Here is a 26,886-nt window from a genome sequence, read left to right on the forward strand (position 1 = left end):
CGGCTTCTGGTTGTTACCGAATATGTGAATTAATTTAAAACTGATATAAAAGCTGTTAAAAAATATATGCATTTTAAATTCTGATATTTTCCCGTTATCTAAAAACCTTTCATTGTTAATTAATGAAATATGTTTGTTTCTGCCTTGTTAACATTAAGTTGTGTTAAAAATCTATATTTCGCATTTATGTTTTAAATGTTTTTTTTAATTATTATTAAAGTATTCGACTAGATTGAAATGGTACTTTACAATGAAAAACTCTCATTCTGCTTTATGATCCAAAGAAAAGACCCAACTTTATAGATTTTAAAGTAATCCTTATTTTTAATCTAACCAAGGTAGAATTGTAGATATAATAGTTTTAGTAATAGAAAATAATTGAAAACGGAACATGAAATAGTGATAGTTTAAATCAGAGGACAATGATTTTTCTTCTTTCTATCGTAAAATTTTCCGAAAATAATATTTTATATTTACATTAAACCTCTACCTATCATTCCAAAATTTTCTTATTTCAGACATTTTTGTTAAAATAGCCTTGAAGCAGCACTTCTTGTGGTACATTTATATGGACTAATATGTAAGCCGCTGTTTAAAATTCATTTTCTAAAGAATGAATATTTCGCAATGATGATTGGCTGACAAATAACATGATATCTGAAAAACCATTACAAAAATTAACGAAATTTTTTATGCATGTGTTATCTGAATTTAGAGGTCTTACAGCTCTGGATTCAAATCCCAATTTCGCCTAAGATTCGCCGTAAATAAGGCTTATTGTACGTTAAATCTGAATTCGAAAATGAATTCCTCCCGTTAAAGGGGCATGGAATTTCGGAGGGTGCCGGCTTAGATCTCGTTGTTCTTATGTGATAACAATTGAAAATGATAATGTCTTTCTTAGAACAACCCTTGTTATATTATCTCTTACTAAAATTAAACTGAGTAAAAACTACAATTCTCGTCAATTCGGGTATATATATGTAAAAACATATTTTTTAAAGCAGATTCGTGGCCGAGAAGAGAAGAGACTTCTGAATTTTTAAACTTTGATTTATTCCATCCCTGGAGGCATAATTTATGTACAAGCAAGAAGTGACAAAATGCGTCAGTCCACGACACAAAAGAAAGGTAAAAGAGCGAAAACAGACAGAAATATTTTCCCCAGTGATTTCATACTATGAGATTCTGATAGGGATTTCATTGACACATGTCGATTTAGGTAAGGGAATTTAGGCATCTCTGAAAGAATGTTGCAAAGCATTAAAGATTTTTATCCCTTCACTTGGAGTGTAGGAACCGCTGATTTTACAGCTTTCAAGAACGCATGTAGCATTAATTAAATAAAAAAAAAGATGGAATTGGAACTGGAAATAAGAGAACATTTTAGAATGAAATTAATATGGACTAAATATAAAAATTAGGAAAGTAATTAGGATTTTAATTAGATCAAGATATATCATAATATAAATTCGTCTTTTAATTTCCATTTAATACATCCTTTCAAATTTAGTGTCGGACATTACGTATACCTCTTATACTCAAAAACGACAATTGATTTTGTTTAATAGTAGGAACACTAATTAAATTAGAACAAAACTATTTCATCGATTCTTACTGCAACAGAAATTCTCAAGAATGGGAGCCATTTTTGAAAAGACAACATATGATTCACTGGGAAGTATTTGTTATTTTTTCCTTCTGCTTTAGAAATCCCTTTTTTAAAACTTGTATCAAAAATCTTTTGTTATAGTGAGTGCAATTTTATTGTGAGGTTCTTTGTAATTAGCCACCCAGCTTTGCAGTCCCACTAAAAACACTTTTTATACTCTTTTATTCAACTTGGCCTGTTTCATATTTGTGAAAATGAAAATTGATAATTTTATGCTTATTTCTTGATGTGGTGGGATTTTGAAATTTTGTAAAATTTTATATTCTAGATGAAAATACACTATTTTACTATTTTAAGACTTTAATTATCAATTAACCGATTAAATTAAGAAAATTTTGATTTAATGTGTGCGGTGTCAAAAGATGATAAACCTGAAAAAAAAATTAAGATTCTATTACATCTTTGCTGATAATAAAGGCGAACGTGTATGTGTACGTGTGTTTGTACTTGAGTACAAACACACGTACTATCTATTGGTTCTCTAACCGACGGACCATTAATTTCAAAGCTGTTAAATTTGATTATATATATATATATATATATATATATATATATATATATGCACTTTTGAGATTGGATGCGAACCTCAGAGCGAGCTTTCAGTATTTAATTAGAAATATAATGTATTAAAAATTCTGCGATATTTTGGCGTTACGCATGATCTGTTTCATAGTTTCCGAAAATATTATTGCATAAAATTGATTTTTGTCATTAAAATAGCTTTTTGAAATTTAAGTTTATCACTTAAAAATTCAGAAAATTGTCTTTTTAATGATGTCAATCTAAATGCTCAATTTTTTTCTTCAATTTTGACAATTTTTCAAAAATATTTTTTATATAACTATTACCAATTCAATATATTATAATATAATAATTTATATTAATTTAACTATAATTTTTATTAATTTCTTTTAATTAATAATTTTATAATTTTTTACATGATTAATAATTTTTAATTGTTGTAATGAAATTTAATTCGCTTTCACTGGATCTGAAAATATTTCATTTCATAATTTTCTTCCATTGTTGTTAGATTAGGATGAAAAATTATGTTTATCATCTGCACAGTTCACATGAGGAAAATGCAATGGGTGAAATTATAGTACCGCGAAAACCAACCTAGAATTAGAAAATAGATTACCTCCCTACTGGTATAAAATGCCCAACAATGTTATTACGATATTGTACGGCATTCAGATTATCTTAACGATATTGTACGGCATTCAGATTATCTTAACGATATTGTACGGCATTCAGATTATCTTAACGATATTGTACGGCATTCAGATTATCGAACAGCATCGGGAGAAATCGTACAATGTGTTGTGCTTACAGGGTCAGACATTACGTTCTTATTGACAATATAAGGTCATGGGACTTGATTCCATATGAAATTTTCAAGTATCCGATAAGCAGAACAGGTACGATTTTTTTAAAATATAATACAGCTATAATGCCGATCAGAACTTGATGCTTAAAAATATTATTTATTTAAAATGTATAGATTTTTATTTACTGTTATTTTCAATACATTTTTTACATGTAAATTCAATTTGGTAAGATTTTCGCATATCTGGATTTTGTACATCATATAATGAATTGAAGCTAGTATTTTGTTCGTTGTGATGACCACTGTCCAATTCTTTAACTAATTGACTGAGGAAAATTTTCCTCGCTTTCTCATAATTCGTTTATATCAAAACCCGATCCAGATTAGTCTTGAATTACGCGGGTTATTCTTTTTCTTTTTATCAATTCCATATATTTTGGAGACTTGTCCATGATATCCTTAGCTAAATAGGAAAAAGATAAATGTAAAAAAAAAAAAGCTTTTTGGATAGATTTTGAAAATAAAACATTCAAATCTTCACTGAGGAAAATAAGTTTTAGCTAAATTTCCAAATAGCATTATTATTATTTTTTTTTTTTTTACATAGACTCTCTCACGTTGACCTACTTGCTTTATAAAATATCAAGAACAACTTCTCTTTGAAAAATCATTTCTTTTCTCTATAAAGTTCACCATTGAAGTGATTTTTTGTGATATGATAAGGTTTGCTTTAGTTATAAACAACTAGTTCAAATTTGTTTACTCATGTATTTATTGCTAAATGGCTGTCATTTGCTTGGTGACATTTTTTTGCTGATTCATTGTTATTTCGCAATAATGGATCTATATAAATTAACCTGTCAAATTGATGGATTTTCTTAAAAATAGGTATATAGAATCCAGATATAATAAAATATAGGTATTCCAGATAAACGGTTAAATATATGGATTCGATGTATTATATCATTAAAAACCAGTATGTAATGTCTAAACCGTATTTGTATGCTTAGAAGTTTTAAGTATAAAATCGAAAACCTGTCAAATTGACGGATTAGGTTAATCTAGTGTTAACAAATAAGCTAGAAAAATTGGCTAAACTTTGTCCTTGGTCATATATTTTATTATTTGAATTATTGTCCCGATCCATTTAACGTTAAACGTATCGAGATTTAATACATATTTATTTGTACCGCAACCGGTCAAATCACCGACTTTAGATAAGGACTTTATTTTTCCTGATTGAATGGAGAAATATAGATTTTGGTAAGAAATATTAAGCAAAATAGCTTTAAAAGTAATAATAAAAAAATCGTATTTTTTCCATTACTTTAAAAACAAAAACTTAATAATTATAAACTTAACCCATTTTTTACAGATGCAGGGAGATTCAAATATATATTTTTCGCAAACAAATTTCTTACATTTAGAACAGATTTTTATCGTTTTATTGTTTTTACAATACTTCATTTGACCTGTTTTACATCGATTAAAATCTGTCGATGCTCATTTCGTATTTGATCTTTTAGGCAAGTTCTATTGCTAACTGGAGGAAAAAATCTTCTAAAAATGTGTTTCGTAATGTGATGGTCGATAAGAAACGAAAATGCAATCTTCATCTTATCCTCCTCATTATTACGTTTTACATATCCCATTAGATAACCAAAACGTGATAAGATATACTTGTTGCATATCCCTGAAAATCTTATAAAGTCCTACTCTTCCAGGTGTAGCACCTGTTTGCATTCTTCCCTTACAATTCCATCAAATGAAATATCCTGAACATTTTTTTTTTCATTCCCTGTTTCAGAAATTCAGAGCAATCTCATTCTTTTTTATTCTCCAAGTTTATTCATTATACTATCTTCTTTGTTGGTATCTGTAGACACAAACTCACTGTCTAATATGTCGTTCTCATTTCCAAATAGTATAGTTTAGTTTAGTTATATTAACGTCCCGTTTTAAAGCACCATTAGGGCTATTTTGCGACAGACCTCGTAATTTTGAACCGCGGTCACATGACGAGAACGACACCTGGCGCTTCCCTCTCTACACTTCCACACCACATCAGCGGGAGGACGTTTTGGCCCCGACGAATTTAGCGTGCACCAGACCCGCTTACACGATGGTTCTTCGGTGAAATCGGGTCTCTAACTTGAAATCCTCCAGTTCCAAAGCCGAGACCTTACCACTAAGCCACCGCGGCCCGTTTCCAAATAGTATATCTTCACTTCTAGAGAGTTCATAGTTATTTATCAGTTCCCGAAAACTTTTCGCCTATGTTATTTATTTCTTTTAAGTACTTAGATTTTTTATTTATTATTTCGTCATTTCTTTGAGTAAAATGGTAACACTAATGTAAATGGTAACGGAATAAATATAAACTAGTTACCAAAATATTTATTCCTTTTCTTATCACTAAAATGGTACTTTCAGCTTGAAATGTTCGGCATTTTATTGAAATTTTAATTCACAACTATTTTTAATTGAGTTTACTATGCAACAGTCTTTACAGAAATGTACCGCAAACTCATATAATACGCTGCATTATATAAATTTTCGCATTAGATTTCGAATCTGATTTTCTTATAAGGTAGTAAATATCTTATAAGGTAGTAAATATTTCTCTCGGTCAAACGACTTGTCATGGTAAATAACGCTAGGCTAATCATGTATATCAGATTTAACAAAACTATAAATAAATTATGTAAAATTAATTGTATATATTTAATAAAAAAAGTCAAATGTGAAAAAGCAATAACATTTTATGCGAATTTTCTAATCAAAAGTTTACAATCGATCATTTGACTTGTCGTGGAATATTTAGTGTTAAGTAAGTTATCTTTTGCTGTTTTATGTTTCATTATTAAATGTCTATAAAGATTATCAAGAGCTACAAAAGCAAACATGAAATCGTGCGTGTTCTTTTATATATTGTATAATAAATGCAATACATTCTTTTAACGTATTTATTCAAAACTTTTTGAACCTATTAGCAAAAAACATCGGGTGTCATCTCCAAGATGTTGTCTATTATTCCGAATGCCGAAGATATCCCGTCAGTATTGTATAGTGTCTTTGGTTTTTGTGGAATTAATGTAAATTTATTGATGCTACTCTTTCCGTTGTTCAGAGTGTCAACCGTTCAGTAGATTGCCTTTTGATTTACACTGGTTAGCGTGTTATCTTTTTACGAATATGAAAAATAGAGAAAATATTATAACCGTAAAAAGAACGCGGTATTTTGAAGAATCTCCACGTTGTAGACACCGTGGGTTAGGGGAAAATTTTTTTTTTATATTATATCTGTCTGTCTATTTGTTTGTGAAGAAGATAATTGAAAAAAAAAAAACGCTTTAAGCTAGATGGATGAAATTTGGTACACAGATTTTGCATCTAAAATGTAGATTCTTCTGAAATTTTGAACCAAATCTATCAAAGGATCGACCATTTGTCGGTCTGCATTTCCGCATGCATGTAAACGCAGTAACTCGTAAATGAAATGACTTAAATCGACGCAATTCAATATGTGATCTTGTAATTTCAACTGCATCTCCATGTTAAATTTTGGTTTCAATCGGTCGATGCCTGTAATACATATTTGCATGCCTGTAATAAATACAAGATGCCTGTAATAGAAGTTCAGTAAAAATGTTAAATTCATGCCAGATATATATTAAATATTGTTCGCCAATGTGATGCGAGACTTTAGCAATTTTATCATATTACACAATTTTGTGCTGGGTAAGGGAGTGCTGGTATAGTTGGTTCAGTGAGTTTTACTGGTGCAACAGCCAAATTTGGCTATACTGCGCCAAACTTATGGTAGATAAACAGGATCGTGGTTTAAACCTTTATTATAGAGCATGCGAAAAAGTTTATAGGAGACCATCGTCGCTGGTTCTATTACAGATCAACACATAAATAATTTGCGTTGTTATTTACATGCAACGATTTAAATAATGGTTTACAAAGTTCTGCGTTTGGAAGTATTAGAGGCGTTTAGTCTTATAGAATGTCCCCGAAAAATGTTAACTTTGAAATTTTAAAAATAAAGCAAAGGAGTTTTGTTTTAAATAAATCAACATGAACCATAGTTATGAAATTGTTTATTTTGCACGTGGATAATCATCTAAAAAAAATGTATCATCGAGACTGGAATGTCAAGGAAATCAATCATTTCTGCTTATGCTTCGAGGTCAAATCGTAATTGACTGACCATGAAAGTGAAAGAACTGAGAATGAATAAAATCAAGATCCTTTAGCCTTGATCTTGATCTATGTAGGCGAACGCGATCCATTTAAAATCCTTGCTTTTTTTTTTTTAAATCGGTATCTAAAATAAAAGCTTCAAATCAATTACCAAATCAAGGAAGCTCTTGCAACATATGTAGTTATTTTTTAATGCCTTGTAGCAATTTGAGAAAACCGTTTTTGTTTTATGCATATTAATTAGATATGATGACAAAAGTTTCTGCAGTTTTAATTAGGAGCAAGTTTTTTCTAATGAGAAATGAAATGAGATCATTCATTTATTTATTCGGCTTGCACTGAGATGAATGATTTCGGAAAATTTTTTATGTCTACGCAATTAAACAAAACCCAGACACTTAATGTAATCATAAATTAATTTTATTTCCTTGATTAAAATCTTCATTTATGATTAATTTAACTTGAATGTAAATAAGGAAGAAAATTTTGTCGTGAGAAAAAATATATAATTTCTTAAAAGGAACACATGTACTTTAAATAGAAAGAATCTCGAGATTTTAAATATTTTTTAAATCATCTTTTTGAAAATTTTAGTTTAGTTTTAATCGCATTAACGTCCCAATTTGAAAATATATGACAATATTTTCATATATATATTTTGGGTTAAATCCTGCAATTTTGAAACTAAGGTCAGAGGATGAGAACGGCACCTGAGTTGGTGTTCCATTGTTCACGACAATAAATCTAACACATTCACTCCCATGACTCACGCTTGTGATTCGGACCAATATCTAATCAATTACGTCTTTTTCGCTATCTCTTAACTGTACTGCAATAGAGAAGGCCGCGTCTAATGAAACAATAAGTGTGAATCACAGATGATTCACACAGCAGTCAACGTGTTAATGTGGATAATTCATATATACAGTGCACGGGGATACTAGATCTCGAATTCGTTTTCCTAAGATCAGACATTATAATAATTTGACACTAATAATTGTGTTAATTTCCGAATTATTTCTTTTAGTAATGATTAGAAGTAATTTAAGATTAAAATTAATAAACATTGTATGTGACAAAAGGGAAAATATTGCAAAATCGCAAAAGGCTGATCAAGCAGCTCGTAAGGACAACATATTAGTGACATCTTTACACACTTTTTGAGTTCTTAGAGGACTAACAGGCACTTATGTTTATCTCATTATAAGGCATTTGCTTATTTGTATTTTAAAATAGAAAATCGTGTTTGAATTCTTTTGGCATGAATTGTTTAACACTTTTAGTCTTCCATTTCATATGTCAAATTTCAAAATTTTTTAAATCTTGACTAGTAGATATTTAAAAATTTGAGATTTTCCTGAAGTCTACATTTGACACCTGAATCATATTGCATTGTATTATGATTATACATTTTTCAGTTACATTCGCATTATTTCAAATAGAAATGAATAAGTTATCTTCATATAAACAATGAATTCCTGTCTTTTTGACCTTGCATTTTCGCTTAATTGAAGCAAAGTTCAGTAGAAATGGATTTATGGAAAAAAATAAAAATAAAAAGTTGCCAGAATTTATTGACGATATTACTTTTTAAAAAAATCTTCTGCAAAATTTTTATTTTTAAATTGAAAATCAAAATTGGATACAAAAATTCCTTTCAAAACTTAAATAGAATAGATAACACTAATAACGACCTATTTATGAATTTTTTAACATTACCTCAACCATCAAAATTTTAATTTAAAATAAGAGTTTATCCGCAGGTACCTAATGCAGCGATCTGGAACACATCTATCATCACCGACACATTGATTATTCATCAAATTAACTTTCATTTCATTATTTATATTACAATTAGGGAGTTCGGATAATATGTAACAAGATGTGCAGAACGAAAATAATTTTTCTGAGTTATTAAAAGTTGTCCAAGTAACCATACCTCAACTATTCATAACTTTCGAGAAAAATTTAAGGACTAGGACATCAATCATATCTGATATCAGAAAAAAGATTTATTGGATCTCACGAAGTTACAAAACGTATGAGATTAAAATGAAGATATTTTTGAGATGAAAAACGAAGAGGTTATAATTAAAAAGATATGAACGATAAGTCTTATGTAACTGAAGTGCCGTCGTTCAATTCACTTTAAAATGAAGGAGGACCCTGGTCTCTGAATTGAAGGTGAGGGCCCAATTTTGTGATCATCATGATTACATGATCTGAATTCTTTTGATTATTTGGTGATCTCCGAGGAATTGGTACATCGAGTCCCACTTATTTCAGAAAGTGACTAAGTTGTTTGTTGGTATGCTACTTTTAGCTTTATCGAAGCAATTATGTTGGATTGTGAGCATTGGCCATTGCATGTTGTGCGCTCAATTTCTTTGAAATGTTCAGTGCAGTTTGAGCGACAACTTAAGTAAACACCATATCATATGTTGGTACTGATGTACCTATTTACATCAAAGTTAATTTTTCTTGAACTAGATGGGATGTCATATTTTTACAATTTCTTTTTTCGGAAACTATGCGTCGAAGTAGTGTGGTTTTTCGTATAAGTTTTACATACTCAGATCGAGGATTCTCGTTCTGCACAGATTATCTGATAGTATCCGAACGTTCTGTATGATGAAGTGACTATCTTTTGCTCCAGAAATAAATCTGAAATAACGGAATCCAGAAATAAACACGGGACTATCTTGGCTGATACATGATATCTGATCACATTACATCGGCAGTGATGTTCTCAGGGTTACATTATAATAGAAATTAGTATTATTATGTTATCTTTTATGTTAAATTACCATCATTCACTGAAATCTAGTGATCATATTCCGGATAAAATAAAAGGCGGGAAAGAAATTTCTTCAAAAGCTAATTTTTCAAAATAATTTTTTTGTAAATTTAAAAAAAATATTTTAACATTAAACATTTACTTATAATTAATAAATAAAGTAACTCGAAGCATTTTATTTAAAAACGGCACAAATCGTATATATTTTTTTCAAAATCAAGTCAAAAGGTAATAAAAGACGGGACTTCTGGTTCACTTTACCATTAATACTAATGCGGATAGCAGAATTTAGTAATATTAAAAAGAATTAATTTCTTGAACTGTCATTATTCAACTAAGTAGAATTATCCTATTTTGTGTAAACTTGAATATAGAGACAATGGCATAGCTATGATAAGAAGTGCCTGGGAGATCGTAGGATTTTTCGCCCCCTCCCACCTGTCGTCAAAGGGTTTGACCTAAGACCTAAGGCGTATCATTATTGTCTTATCCTTTCACGTGTTACTTTTAAAAAAATGAAATAAATGCACTTATTCGCCCCTTAAGATTGATACCAGGACATCTATATACTTTCATCCTTCCCACGTCTCTATGCCTCTAAAGAAAAAAGGTTTCAAAGATTAATTTATTTTAAAAAAATTATTCAATCATTAAAAGTGCTTTTATCTATTTAACTATAGGAAATTGGTGGGATAACCCGGGAAAAATTATATGAATCCGGGCCAAATGCGTGATATTTTCAAACCAGGGCAAACTGTAAAAAAAAAAAAAAAAAAAAAAGGATATATATGGTTTAATCCCAGACTTCAATTACTTAAATCTCTTTATTTTATAATTTGGTAAAAAAAATTACATTTATTTGAATATAAACATATATGTTATTCAACAAAGGGTGATCGATCAGTTTTAGATAAAAAAAAGTCTGAGAGCAGCTGAATAGTTCTTAATTAGGCGATCCTTAATATTTAACCGCTAAAACGATATTAACTTTACTTGATTAACGCCGTAATAATTTTGCAGTTTCTACTTTGACCTGAAACTGCAGATGATGAGTCAAAAACAAATAAAAGAGCAACTTCTAAGTACCGAAACTAAACGAGGCGATCAGAGACAGCAAAGAAACGAACGTTAGAGGAATATTATGTAAATGACCTTTGAATATCGTGAGAAAAACAGTTTTTGTTTACAAACGATACAGAACAGAAACATGGGGTCAGACTGTCTTCGTTCCAAAATGGTACCTCTTCTAAGAATTGCTCGATAAACGTGATATGAATGTAATTTGATGTATGGTTACTCTAGTCGTAATATTCAATTTTTTTTCCCCATTTCAGTTATAGTCTTGTTCAAATGTCTGCAGCGATCTTGTGTTGAAAAATTACTTTTTTCTGTAAAGCAAAGAAAAATGAACTAAAATTTGCATTTAACTGTGAATTATCTGCAAAGTTGACTAAACAACTATGCTTCGTAAATTATGTGTCGTTAGTTTTAAGAATTATAAAATGGAACGAAGCTGTTTTAGTATCGTATGTTTTTCCGATAAGTATTTAATGTATTTGTTAATATTCTTATTGGGAGGATTTGTAATAAAAAAAAACTGTTTTGACATTGATATTTAGAATTTTAAAATCTGAGTATGATGGCTTTTACAACTGCATCTGTGTGCTAACGTCTTATAAAACTAACAACTAAGAATTTGTTTAATTACACTACGGTTTAATTAATTTTATAAACTAATTGAAAGGAGCTTAGTTTATTTAAGTCAAGCCGATGTCCCATTTAGAACTATAGAGAGCTTCAAAACGACACTTAAGCTCACATCCCCTCTCCAAATTTCTAGGCCACACGAGCGCCGGGAGATGTCATTCTCGACATAAAAGTAGCTGCCAACATTTGTATGATATGGATGTTTGTTGAAAACAAAATGCATATGCATACTGTTCGTTTCACTATTCCGAGACTACCACTTTTCGACGATTCTATCTCATTAAGGGGTGAGACGCGGAAGGATGGGCAAGCTTCCAAGCTTCTTCGTAATTCTTTGACCTTGATTTCTCCTTATTAGATATTTTTTCGTTCAATTTTTTTTTTCGCGTGTATGTGAGTGTCGCTTCTGACCGCATTATTTTATTTTAATTCAAAATTGCACATTGATTGCTTATATAGCTAATTCAAGTGCCGATTCAAATTTTGCTATTTATTTCATGTAATATATTTAAAATAATAACATTTTAGTAAAAATTTAGTTTTTAAATATTGAATTATATATTGAAAAAATATAATATTTTTAAAATAATATTTATAACATTTTTAAAACATTCCATATTTATAGCAACTCCTTATGTGAAAAAAAAAAGTTTTAAATAGTGTAAACTCTCGATTATCTCAAAATATTGTCGAAAAATTCAACAACATAAAAAAAAGCATTTTAACATTAAAAAAAAACATTATTATCCTTTTCTAAAAAAGTAAGTTACCAAAGTTAAGTTTAAGAACAGAAATCTTCCATTTATTCATCATAATTTAATGTTCATGCCCCTTACAGTAAATAAAAATTGCTTTGAAATATTTTATTGTGAATTAGTATCTTTTCCCGATAGTATTGTGAATTATCTACAATGTTTAAACCTCATAAGTTTGCGAGTAATCCGAGTTTACTTTATTTTTAAACTAGCCGCCTTTGGCGACCAGCCGGTTCGCCAATTTTAATGCTAGCTAAAATTTTAATAGTTAAATATTTTATGGACCTCCCATTTTAATTGTTTCTTCATTAAATATTTTAAAACTTCAAATTTTAATAGTCATATAATTCACTGATAATATTATAAAGGCCTTCAGCCATAACGTAATATGTATCTCTCTAATTTTCTGTTAGCTCCTGTAGAATTTATGCTTTAAATTAAAGTGAAAATGATTAAACTGCAATAAATATAATTTTTTTTTTTTTTACTGAAACAAAGCATTTTTTAAAAATATGAGTACTGAAAACAGAGTCGCTGAGTATTTAAACCTTATGGGCACTAAAGAATATTTTTCTTAATTTATATAATATCTCAAGAAGTTTTCAACAAAATTTTCTCAGATTCATCATGAACAGTTCTATTAATTAACTATGTTTAGTTTTAAATGCATCAAACACTAAAAAAATAAACAGAATCGTTTGAAATAATCTGTCGAAAACATATTAAACCTTCAAAAACCAGTCCGTATCCGTTGTCAACAATCAGAACACAATGCGCATGCGTGAGTTTTCAACGCCAATTATGGTAATGCAAATGCGTGAATTTTCTACTCCAGTTGGGATAACGCTATGCAGATTAGAAATTTTTAATTTCCTTTATTCTGTTTTAAATTTTAAATGCATCAAACATTAAGAAAATAAACAGAATCCTTTGAAATAATCTGCCGAAAATTTCTTAAGCCTATCCTCTTTAGTGTGGGAAAAAAAAAATAAAAAAAAATTGAAGCCTTACTCATTTGGCGGTGGGGAAATGAAAAGATTTATTTGACGGGAAAGTTAGTTTTTAATTAATAATTAAAGTTCTAATTAAAAATTCAAAAAAAAGGGACCCCAGGTGCACATTTCCGACCTCAAAGGTATGCATATGCCAAATTTGGTAGCCGTAGGTCGAATGGTCTGGCCTGTCGAGCGCCAACACACACACGCAAGCACACACACATACACACACATTGAGCTTTATATAAGTATAGATGTAAACATCCCCTCCTTTCATTTTTCCTCTCGCCCCTATTTTGGCGAATTAAACTCATCTTAATGCATGCACAAAAGAACGGAAGGTTTTAGAATCCGTTGGCAAGCAATACATATAAATTATTTTGAATTTTATTTTAAACATCTGATCTTTTAGTTTACTATCTAAAAACCAAAAGTATTTGGAAGTTCTAGATTATTTTTACTAACGTTACTAATGCATAAATTTCAGGAATTCTTTAATGTTTATAATGAGAAAATATTGCCACATTGAAAAAAAATGATACAACTACTACTAAATAATAAATAACTTCCTACTTCAGAAATGATTAAACGCACGGACTGAGGTTTAATAGCTGGAAGCCAAAAAGATAGTCGGATGAATGAAAATGAAGAAATTGTAACATTCGTTGATGACATCATGTGAAGATTGATCAGAAAATTCTAGAAGCTGCACGTGTCTTTCTTTTTCTTTTTTTTATTTTTAATCTTGATCTAAAGGAAAGATAGTGATCGTTTTTTTTTTCCTTCTTTTTTTGTCCTCTTTCACTTTTAACTTTAAAAGTAAACAGAATTATTTTGTAAAATAGCATTTGCTTAACTTTTATTTGCAACAATATAGCGGAAAATAACTTTTAAAAAGCATTTTGTTATTTAAAAAGAATTCCGACTGTTTGAAACAATAGCTACTACTTTTCTTTTTCCAGGATAAATATTGTGGTCTCAATAATGCGCACCAGTTCCACATTCACTGTGCATCTGTGGTGCAATCACGTTTCGAAATTGTATTCCAGCTGTACCAAAGCCGACCAGGTCATCGCAGCCAAGTTTGACGACAAGTTGGACACATATGGTAGCTCTCATTTTCCCGTCTTTCACACCAAACCAATGTGACGACATCCGACTCACGGCGAATTTAACAGTTATGAAGGCGAATTTTTAGTGAAACTGACTTCCAAACTGGCGACTCTCAAAAGCCGAAGTTGCGTTAAACCATTTTTAGAATAATGTTTCAGTAATTTTGAATCTAAACATCTGAAATCTTGAGCTTGAATTCTTATCAACGGCTTTACTTTTAAACACTTTTATTTAACCCTTTAAAGGGCCATTTTTTTCTAGTCATATTATGTTTAAATATTTTTAGGCTTGAAATTAGAATAAGAAAAGGGATTCATTTAGCTCATTAGATAAATTTAATTTGATGAATTAATTAATTAATTTGGTTAATTAATAATTAATTAACAAATCAAGACACATCATTTTGTGTAAGATAAAGAACTGAAGTTTCTTATTTTTGTTTTACTACAAAAATTTGTCAGAACTTATGCCAAACTACATAATTTCATACACAGATTGATAAATTTGGTGGGAAGCATACTTCCCACGGCCCTAGAAAGGGTTAACATGGCATAGTTCATGGATGGAAGAATAGAATTTTGGTACGGACTTTTCATTCGCTTTCAGAAATTTTGTATAGTTATTGGCTCCCAATGGAAATATTTCAGTGGGACTTATTAATTTCAATGGACTTATTAATTTAGCTAAAAATTTATTTCAAAGAGAATTATTAATTTTTAGATTCTATAGTATTTATAATCATGGATTATGATTTAAAATAATGACAAAAAAATAGAAAATAATAAATATAAAAAGTTTTTATTGAAAAGTTAATAATATTTTAAAGAAATCAAGACATAATAAAAATACGAGGAAGAAATTATGAACATTCATTAAAAGATAAATGAAAATGAAATTAAAATTCCGGTTTAAGATAAATGAAAATGAAATTAAAATTCCGGTTTATTTGGAGTATTTTTATCAGAATCTCTAGATTTTACTTTTTATTTTTATATGCACATTTTTGATAAGAAAAAAATAGTTTTCCTTTTTATTATACTTCTAAGAACGGTTTTTGATTTATATATCGTTTGATAAAATTTCCTAAAATTTTTAACCGCAAGTATTTACAGTATTGGGTAAATAAGCATACTACCGTTAGAATATTAAGTTAATAATGTTTTAATTTAAAAATGAGAGGGAATTGAATTTCTTTTAAAAGTTTTTGAAGGAAAATCATGGACTTTATCATATTTTTAGGGAGCAAGGAGGTGTGATGATATTATCATGATTGTGTAATCATTGCTTCGAAACATTACAAACCGTAAAAGAAAGAATATCGCTAGAATAACAATCTAGGTAAAAACGAAATCTACTTGTTAGTTTTTGCCTAGGTTTCAGAAATCCGGGCCCGGGTAGAATTCCATTTTTAACTTTCGAAACACCGAATTCGTAAAATAGAAATTTATTTATTTATTGAATATTACTAAACACCTTTATTTAAATTGAATCGTTTCATATTTCAAATGAGGGATTTTTGTATTCGATTTTTCATTCACCTTCTAACGCCCTAGAGTTTTATATACTATTTTATTATTAGTCAAATTTTGAAAATTATTATCCGATAATTTTGATTCCTGAACAGTCTGTCATTTGGTAATAAGTTTGAGAAACCACAGATTACAAAATTAAAAGATGGAAAATAATTAATTGTTTTGCTTTTATTACATTATAAAATTTGATTAAATATTTTCCCACTTTATTTTATGCTAGTCGCCTTTGGCAACCAGCCGGTTTGCCAATCTTAATGTTCGTTTAAATTTTAATAATTAAATATTTTACGCAATTCCAACTTTAATAGATTCTTCATCAAAATATTTTACAACTTCAAATTTTGATAGTCATATAATTCACTCATAATATTATAAAGGCCTTCAGTCATAACGTGATATGTATCTCTCTAATTTTCTGTTACCTCTCGTGGAATTTATGCTTTAAATTAAAGTGGAAAGAATTAATCTGCAATTAATATAATAATATTTTTTACTGAAACAAAGCATTTTTTTATAATATGATTACTGATAACAGAGTCACTGAGCGTTTAAACTTTATGGGCACTAAGGAATATCTTTCTTAATTTATGTAATATCTCAAGAATTTGTCAACAAAATTTTCTCAGATTCATCATGAACAGATCGATTCATTAACAATGTTTCATTTTAAATGCATCAAACACTAAGAAAATAAAATGGATCGTTTAAAATAATCGGTAGAAAACAGGTTTAAAAAAACTACTTAAAAAACGATGTACTTTAAACTATAAGCATATACAAAAAATATATATAACTAACATAAATACAATTTAATTACAAAAGCATGCAACTAACCTAAAAATAATCTAAATCATCCGTTGATAATGGTTGTCATGTCAACAATCAGAACACAATGCGCATGCGTGAATTTTCAGCACCAGTTACGGTAACGCGAATGCGTGAATTTTTCTACTCCAGTTGGGGTAACGCTATGCAGATTAGAAATTTTTAATTTCCTTTATTCTGTGTTATTTTAATTCAAAAGTACTTCAGAATGAATCTGAAAGATCGATTAATTAACAATGTTTAATTTTAAATGCATAAAAAATTAAGAAAATAAACAGAATCGTTTGAAATAATCGGCCGAAAAATGTTAACCCTAGCCTCATTACTGCTGGGGAAAAAAAACTGAAGCCTTACTCATTTGGCGGTGGGGAATATGGAAGATTTTTTTGGCGAGAAAGTTAGTTTTTAATTAATAAATAAAATTCTAATTAAAAATTAAAAAAAAGGGACCCCAGGTGCCCATTCCCGACCTCTAAGGTATACATGTAGCAAATTTGGTAGCTATAGGTCAAATGACCTGGCCTGTAGGGAAAAATGAAGGTTATATCAATGTTTCATAATTACTCAATTACTTAAAGCTAATAATTTTTTTTTCAAAAGATGTCATGCAGAAGTTTCAAAAAACAATGGTAGATTAGATTTACTTTTTTGTGAAGTAAAAGCGTTAAATTTTAAAAGAATTAATAACAATTGAAGAACAAATTGTAGAGAAATGAATTTGGTATTACTGAAAATGTAAAAGTTTGAATCTTAAGTAAGTTGGTATTAAAATATAATATGTTGCAGAAGTTACAGCTGCAGAAAAACGGCAAAATTTCGATTCATATATAATTAAAGGAATATTTAATTAATTTTTGCAATTTCAGAAATTAATGGTATATAATATGCAAATCTTGGTTAAAATCGGCCATTCGATTAGGAGGAAATGTGATAGATGCATGCATAAGCACAATTACTTTTATTTATAAGTTTCTCTATAATATTTCTTAGGGGGAAAAAAATCGTGTTTGGTCGGTTTCTTAAAGTTAAATAAGAAATATTTCGAATTCAAAACAGCCTGAGCTATTAAATTAAGGGAATATGCAAGACTGTAACCTAAACAAAAACGAAATATATTTGTTAGTTTTTTTCCCGGGCTTTAAAAATCAGGACTCGGAGAGAAAAAAACAAATTCAGAGCAAAATGGGAACAAATATGGTGCTTCAGAGCTCTCAAATCTAGTTACCTAAGTATTTTAATCCATCATCCCACATCGGAAATTACTATAAATCACAATTTATCATATTAAAATAACGGCGCCACTGACGGATCCGAAATGAGTTTTTCAATGGTTAAATAAGGTATGCCAGTGATATATTTCCATTATAATTGGAAGCATCTTTTGGTTCATCATGAACAATATGATTAATCCTTTGGGTGCTCTGTAAACAACAAAGCATTGATTTGTGACATATTCGCCGGCAATATGATAGTTACCATTAGCATATTTTCATCATTAAACAAAGCCGCTTTCTCTTTCCTGCATTGAGCTCAAGTAAGAATCCTGATCTTTTCATACTTCTCACGGCCTCTGGTGGAATAGTTCGCCTTAGTTGATCTGGGACAGAGGTATTCAACCTTCTGCGGCAGAATCGTTGAAAGCATGGATGAGGGTATTTATGGGTGAAATTTATCTTCATCAAAATGTACACATGCATGAACATAGACTCTTGACATATTAAACATTCAGAGTCTGAACGCGGAAGTTATCAAAGTCTATCTTGTAATTTAAAAAAAAGAAAGAAAGAAAAATCAATGTGTTAGTAGTTCAGAAGTTATTCGGCATCTCTACGGGAGTCTAATATCAATGCGTCGAAGTTAAATATATCATTACAACAATAAAATATTCATATAGGCAAGGTCAACAGGCTGGATTCTTTTTTAAATATATGAGAAAACGCTATAACAATGTAATTACAAGAGACTCCTTAAGGTTACGAACTTTGCGGTTTTTTTTCTTACATTTTTGATACATTCATTTTATTACATATTTTTTTTCTTTAAAGATTGTTTGCTTATAATGCGCTAGAAAAAATTTTGATAAACAGCTCACAGACAAAAATAGAATGTTCACAATCCCTTTTGAGACAGTTAATTCATTAATATGTAAATTAATTAGAAAGTCTTTGAATAAAATCTGTGTTATAATGCAAGTTGCCTTGAAAAATAGCATCTAAAATTAATTTAATTAGTTTTTTTTTTTTTTTTTTTTTTTAGAAATTAGGGCAGAAATAACGGTCCAAGTTCAACCCTTTGCACTCAGATGACTAATTTAGAACACCATTTTTATTGGTGTTTCATTTTGAAACTTCTTGATTTTGGAAATTAAAAAAAGAAAAAGAAAAAAAAAATTGGAAGTTGTAAGAAGTGGCAGATTAATTTATTTTTCAGAAATTTTCTTTCATGTAATTGTAATTTTTGAGCTCTCAAAATAATGAAATTAATTTTCAATATTAATTTTTCAGGTGTAAAGCATTAAAATACTATGTTAGAAGCATATTCTAAGAAGTGAAAATGTCAACACCTTTTTATTAATGGCGCGGTTATTCTCACTAATACGTGCATACGCAATTCATACCTTCTTCTTCTTGCGTACAGCCGACCACCCCGCCACCACTGAACGTAGCAGTATCGACAGGATTTGTTGTGGCCGACTGCTATCTGCGCAATTCATACCGATCGTATATCGCAAACAAGAACAAAATGAAAAGGTTGTATATCCTACTACCGAATGGAAGTCGTTGGTTTGCATCCTGATTCCACCCTCGAGGGCGCTGGTTTGGTGTAAGTGTTGATTAAACCACTGCCATTTAATTTTCTAAAAGTGAGCTAAAATAATTATTATAATGAATTTAAGCAAATGGCCGGATTTAATAACGAAGTTAGGGACTCATGAAATATAAGATAATTATTTCTGAGATAAAGAGACAAAAACCGAATTTGAGCTATATTTCATCCCATTCGAAGTAATATTATGGATATTTTGAGAAGGACCTTGCAATTTTGAAAGGTGGACAGATGAGGAGGACGGCACTTGAGCAGCAACATCCCTTTAAACTTCCCTGCCATACCAATGAAAGAACATTTGATCCAGACAGGTTAAATAGGCAACAGATCCACTCACATGGCGGTTCTCCAGCGAAGTGCGCTATCAATTTGGAGTCCAAACCTTATCATTTGGTTGCTGTGGGTCGTCAAAAAGCAAGATTGTTTGGTTAATCTAGTTTGTCTAGATTTTTACCATTAGCATTAATGAATTTGATTCAGCAAATAAAGGAAATTAGTATTATTCAAAGGAATAATTTTATTTTATTATTTCTTCAAGTCGCTTGAAAGATAATTCTTCAAAATTAAAAAAAAAAAAATCTACTTAATATTTTCTAAAAAAATTTATTATGAAAACTATTTATTTATAAACAGCGGCGGTTACAAGTATTTTGCCACCTTAAGCAGCGCATATTACGAAGCCCCTCTTTTTTAATGAGAGATGGTCGATTTAATCTCACAATTCAGTACATTTTGAACATGTTAATCATCTATTTTAAGTTAACATTTTTTTTTAATTTTTATTAACTTTGTAAAGATTTCTTTGCTTTTCTTTGTCTTTTTTTATCCTAGATTGCCCGACATCCATGACGTACACAATATTTTTGAAGCAGATGTTCAGTTTCGTAAATATTCTAATAACTAAGTAAATGTAATCAAGCATACAGGAAGCTGACCAGTTATATTTGATTAACAGCTAATTTATCCAAATATATCATCATTAAAAGGGTTTGTGTTTTTTACAAACGTATGCATTTAGCAGTTAGGAAAATAGAATTTTAAATGACTTGCCTGCGACCCCCTCTCAGCCTAGCGGCCCTAGTCTGCATAGTTTGAAATTCACCACTGAATATAATACGAGATAATCCAGCACATATATCCGAAGATGTAATTTCGCCAACAAATGCCGAGCTAAAAATTTTTTACTGCCACTGTCAGCGACTGGAATTTTAATAAACAGTGACGTACCCTGAAAAGGACATCGGCAACTTCAATTAAAAAGATATCACTCAATCAGAAGAACAAAGAAAACTGAAGACATTATTTGATTAATTCCATTTTACTACAAAGAAGGCAAAGAAAAATATTCCCTTAAAATAATTAATGGGAATATTTTTCAACGACTTAAATTATACGAAGCTTTTAACAGACTCGAAATACAATAAAGATATGCAAGTATTAAATTCGGAACTCTTCTGTTGATCAATTGAGTCCAAAATTTGAAATAGTTTTAAATTTTGGTGATAAAATGACCTACCAATTTTCTTCATCTGGCTTATAGTGTTGTTGAATTATCGTGCTCGGATACATAGGACAAACGAACGGCTGAAGAAATAATTAACATTAGGTACAAACTACAATATAGGGCAAAGATTATAATCTAAAATTCAAGCATTTGAATTATCGCGTTTTGTTGCATACGGATAAACAGTCAGATCGACTTTTTGTGAATGGATTTCATCCAAAATATAAGAATAGAAATAGCAATATTTCAAATTTGCAGGAAGAAATTTACAGTTTTGGAGTAAAGATAGCATACTCTTTTTCATCCTGTTAGCTTGCCGCTTTTTAGAGTTCTTGTGTTTACAGACAAACATTATTCCAAAAATATTTTTTCAAACTCAGGGACATCTAAAACAAATAGATTCATTAAAATTTGAGGGCAATTTTTTTACGATTACAATGTTTTCTGTCTATGCTTTGTGTTTAAAAAATACGGCTATTTGCAGGTAATTTAATACTTTTTTATAGTAGATTAGTCATCATTGAGTCACCATTGATTAGTAAATTTCGGTCACCATTAAAACTTTTCTTTGATTCACAAAACATTTTGTCAAGTCTTATATGTGTCGCATGATTAAAAGAATCCAAACAACTTTCGCATGTTCCTTCAAACTAATGTGGAGAATTTCTCAATAAAACAATCAAAAATAAAAAGTGATTTATCAAATAATTCATATTTTATAATACATCTGGTGTATGTAGTTTTGTAACTAACATATAGAGCGAAATTAAGACAACAAAATTGGACAACATTCACTGATTCATTCCTCAAAAATTATCCAAACGAGATAGAAATAAAAATTAAACAATTATTACTAAATTTTCAAGGAATATTTCTTGTCTGCGGTTGATATTAGAAAAGGATTATTGCAGTACTATTATGTCATGCTAAAAGCATTCAAATAACAAACCTCTTAGTCAAAACAAGTACAGAACTTTTTGCATTATTATTCTACAAACCATTTGCTGTACTATTACTGCTATTCCTTTAATTTTGCAATACCGCTGATTATTTATAAGGCAGGTATTAAAATAAACAACTACTTTCCTCTTCATAACCATTAACTACTTATACCTATTCAGCTTCGAAAGACTGTGGCCTTGGCCTTCCTATAGCTCCATTTACCACAGATTTTGCAAAAAAATGTTTTCACTGATCAGTTTATGACATACAACCTTGGATGAACAAACTTTCATCCTTTGGATTTGTGCCAGGTTTTTATTAAATTTATCTTACCGTGGGTTGATCGTTTATTTTAAATCTTTAAAAACATTCTCGGTAAATTTATAAATACAACAGAAAGCTGTCTTTCTGGATCAGTTTAAATTGCTAGAGATTGAGAAATATGAAAACGATCAAAAGAAGATGATTATATTGAAGCGACCAGACGTCCTAGACTAAATTTTTAGAACTTTATCCCGATTATCAGATTTATACAATATATCTAATGTGTGTTTTTTTCCTTTTAAGTGGATAATCCGAGTTGAAAGTTAAAAACAGATATTTGGTGTAATTTTAAAAATAAATTTTTTACAAAATTATACCCGATTTTTACCATACGTAAAATAATGTTACATTGTATTAGCGAAGAACCATATTTCCACGTCACAATTCATTTAAATGGAATTAAATTTTGTGTTTATGCTTTTGCTATCTTTAGCACTAAGTTTAAAATGAATAGATGCCTCGATTGAAATGAGTTACATCAGTTTTCAGCTTATTATTATGCCGCGGCACCAAATAAATCATTCTAAAATTCAAAAAAATACGTCGCTTCAGTTATTTTTATACAAGTACCATTTTTGGAAGTCTATATTGTAATGGCAGTATGGATATTTTTTATAGCTCTGAACAAAAGGAAATACAATTTTCAGGGAATACTATGATCATACTCAGAAACAGTGTCTTAATTCCAATTCTTACGTAAATTTTTCAAACAGTAAGGAAACAAGATTTCTCATGGGTGCTCAAATTCCCTGTCTGAATTAAATTCTATTTTAAATAGAAAAGACGATCACAGCTTTCAAATGCATTGCTAAATGGAGTCAGTTTGCATAATGCTTAGGAATCTCTGCGAAAAGATGGCGACGAGGATTGATTCATGGACGGCGATTGAAGTGAAGTGTAATAAGGTTTTTTCTTTAAAAAATAAAGTATTCTCCGCTGAAATTTATCGCCAACTAGCGGGAGTTTAGGGTGCCAGCATGTCAGAAACATAGATGTTTTTGTGCGAAGTATTTGAATTATATAGAATAGATATGCAGTACGAAAACAAGCAGAAATGGCCAAGTCCATCCACTACAGATGGCAGCAAGTGTCGCATCTAAGATTTGACTCGAAACGATCGTCATAGTCATCTGAAAAAGACTGCATACGAACTCAATATTTCTGTTGTCAATGCTCCTTTTTTGTACTAAATCATACTCAACGAACGCAGGTTTACTCACAGAAGGAATAAAATATTTCCAATAGTGAAATTTTTATTATCGCATTACATATTTCTTTTACATGAAACAAAGTATGCAAAGTGATCAGAACTTTATCAAGTTCTTTCACAATTATTGGTGATCGGTTGCGATTTTTGGAACACTGAAATAGCTAAAGTTTGGGCATGTTTTGAAACATATCAGTTTTAAATGCCTGAGATGTTACTAAACGTATTTTGATTGGAGAATAAAAAATATTTAATGTGAAACTTTAAAATGAGATTTTGAGTATTTTTCTTATTTTACAGTTCAATCAAAGCATTACATGGATCAAAATGATTTGAATAGAGAACCGTCAATAATATGCGAATGCTAAAAATTGTTGAAACTGAATTTAAAAAGTAAATTGAATATAAAACGATATAAAGAATAAACATATTATTCATGTAAGCAGAAGCGTCCATAAGTCAACAAATTCATTTATTATTATTTTTATCGAAGTTTTCAATAGAAAAAACTCCACATTTCAGATTTGGAGATTGTAATCTACCCAAGAGTTTTCACGCGTAGTAAGTACATCATCCAACTATATATCCGTACTATGTATCGATCCATCATCCGTAGTAAGTACATTCTTTTAACGGCTGTGCAAACAGCTCTATCAAAGGATTCATCCAGCTATTCAAAGCATACATCATCCGTAGTAAGTACATTCTTTTAACGGCTGTGCAAACAGCTCTATCAAAGGATTCATCCAGCTATTCAAAGCATTTCAAGCATGGGAAGGAAAAAGCAAACAAACAAAAGCCTCAGCGTATCTTTTTTTCAAACAATTGTCTATGCGAATTTTTTATGCGCATAGGAAAGTTTAACATTTATCCCCCCCCCCTTTCCCAATGAAAAAAGAGTAAGAATTCAATTTTCAAATGACGTTTATTAAAAAGATATGTGAAAAACGAATACATTTTGGATGGTTAATTTTGACTAATGTTTATTAACCAGAGAATTTTATGCTAAAGTCAAGACATAATTATATTTTAGGAGAATTTATTTAATAGGAAACAAAGACAGAAATAATCATTTAAGTAAAAAACGAAATGAAAGTGTCTGAAATGTCCGTAAATCCCACGAATAAAGATTAGGTAACCATTTTAAGGTTGAATAAAAGGCAGATTAAAATAGTATAGCATTTAGTTTAGTTTATTTTTCATTATTTCTTACTAAAAATTGAAAAATCATCAAAACATTTTACAAAGATAATTTAAATATCTCTAGTCATATAGTGACGCAATTCTTTCCTAAAAACTAAATAGGGACAAAATATCGAATCAGGCAGGACTTCAGACCAAATTTTAAAATCATTTTATCTCATCCACTCAGCCGCAATTTAGACCAATAAACAGAGTTTAATAGAAGAGATTATTGGAGCTGTAGTGAAAGAGCCAAACCATGGTCGAATAATGATGATAATATGGCGATCTAAAAACTTGCATAGTTTAGTGCGTTTTCGAAAGCCGAATTGTTTGTTGGAGATTTCTGTAAATTGCACGAATTTATTTTGGAATCGATAAATTGAGTATAGTGGATCCATCTTTTGGCGACTTAGTTCTCCAAATATTTCGTGCCTCGATTTCAGTGTGAAATTTCTTCTGGAAAACCTCATTTGCATCGCTATTGCAGAAGTGCAGAGCATACCTGTTATCTTTTGAAAGGTAAATTAATCATTTCACCACCGTTATGATCCAGTTGGTGGTTTTCCATTCGAACAAGAATAGCTACCATGCAGTATCAGTTTTGACAAATATGTTTTACTTTTTGCAAATATCCGTGATAAAAACAACTTTTCCATTTTCTTCTTATGGGAGGGTGGGATGAAAAGTGTTCGGCCTACCTAGAAGTGTCGCTCCCAGAATTACTTTGACTAAATATTTCAAAGCGCCATCTTTGTTTGATTTTTCTTGCGTATTTTCAAAAATTTGTAATTGGTTGTTTTTACACTGTGCTGTTTTAAAATGTCCTTTAGCTTTTTGCCGAATATGGAGAAAACTTAAGAGCGAGCTGTGAAAAATATATTTTTTTTTTATAAAAGGTTAATCTTCAACGGATATTAAACCTGAACTTGATACCACACTGGGGTAATCTTCTCCTTCATTTACAAATGTTAAAACATGGGTTGCAGACTTTAAACATGGTCTTTAAGCACTTAGGATGCGAAGCGTTCTGGAAGACCAAAATCAGCCACTACAGATGAAATCGTTAAAAAAGTTCACAAAATGAAATTAAATGATCGCCGATTGAAATTGACAGAGGTTTCTGAGACTGTTGGTATATCTAAAAAGTGAACATATCTTATTTTAATCGATATTTTGGGTACGAGAAAGTTATCAGCAAGATGGGTGCCACATTTTCTGACCTTGGATCAAAAACTGCAGCGCATGATGATATTGGAGCTGTACAAGGCAAACAGAACTGATTTTGAGGCGTTTCCATACTGTGGATGTGACATGGATCCCAATCTATACTCCAGAGACCAAACAGCAATTAAAACAATGGGCAGCGAAGGACGAATCAGCACCAAAATAAGCAAAAAAGTGCGTCTTCTGCTGGAAAGGTTATGGCAGCAGTTTTTGGGGACGTTAAGGGAATTTTATTATAAGATTATTTAGAAAAAGGCAGGACCATCAATGCTGAATCTGCTGCTAATTTTTTGGATGAATTGCATTCCAAAATCAAAGAAAAAAGACCATGTTTGACCAAGAAGAAAGTTCTGTTTCACTAGGACAATGCTTCCGTCCACGAGGCTGTCATTGTGATGGCAAAACTTCATGAACTGAAGTTTGAAATTCTTTCTCATACATCCTATTCACCTGATATGGTCCCCTCGGACTATAACCTCTTTCCAAATCTGAAAAAATTTCTGACTGAAAGGAAATTCTGTTCTGATATCGAAGCCGTCTCAGAAACGAAAGTCTACTTTGAGGCCTTAGAAGAAAGGTCTTAGAGAGAGGGGATCCAAGCATTGCCGCACTTTTGGTGCAAGTGTATGCCTTTGGAAGAAGATTACGTTGAAGAATAAAGCAATCATTAAACACATTTTTTCTTATTTTCCTTGTTAGGCCTGAAACTTTTCTACCCACCCTCATATTTTTTTTATTT

This window comes from Argiope bruennichi, chromosome X1 (genome assembly GCF_947563725.1).
Source record: "Argiope bruennichi chromosome X1, qqArgBrue1.1, whole genome shotgun sequence".
Classification (NCBI taxonomy): Eukaryota; Metazoa; Arthropoda; class Arachnida; order Araneae; family Araneidae; genus Argiope; species Argiope bruennichi.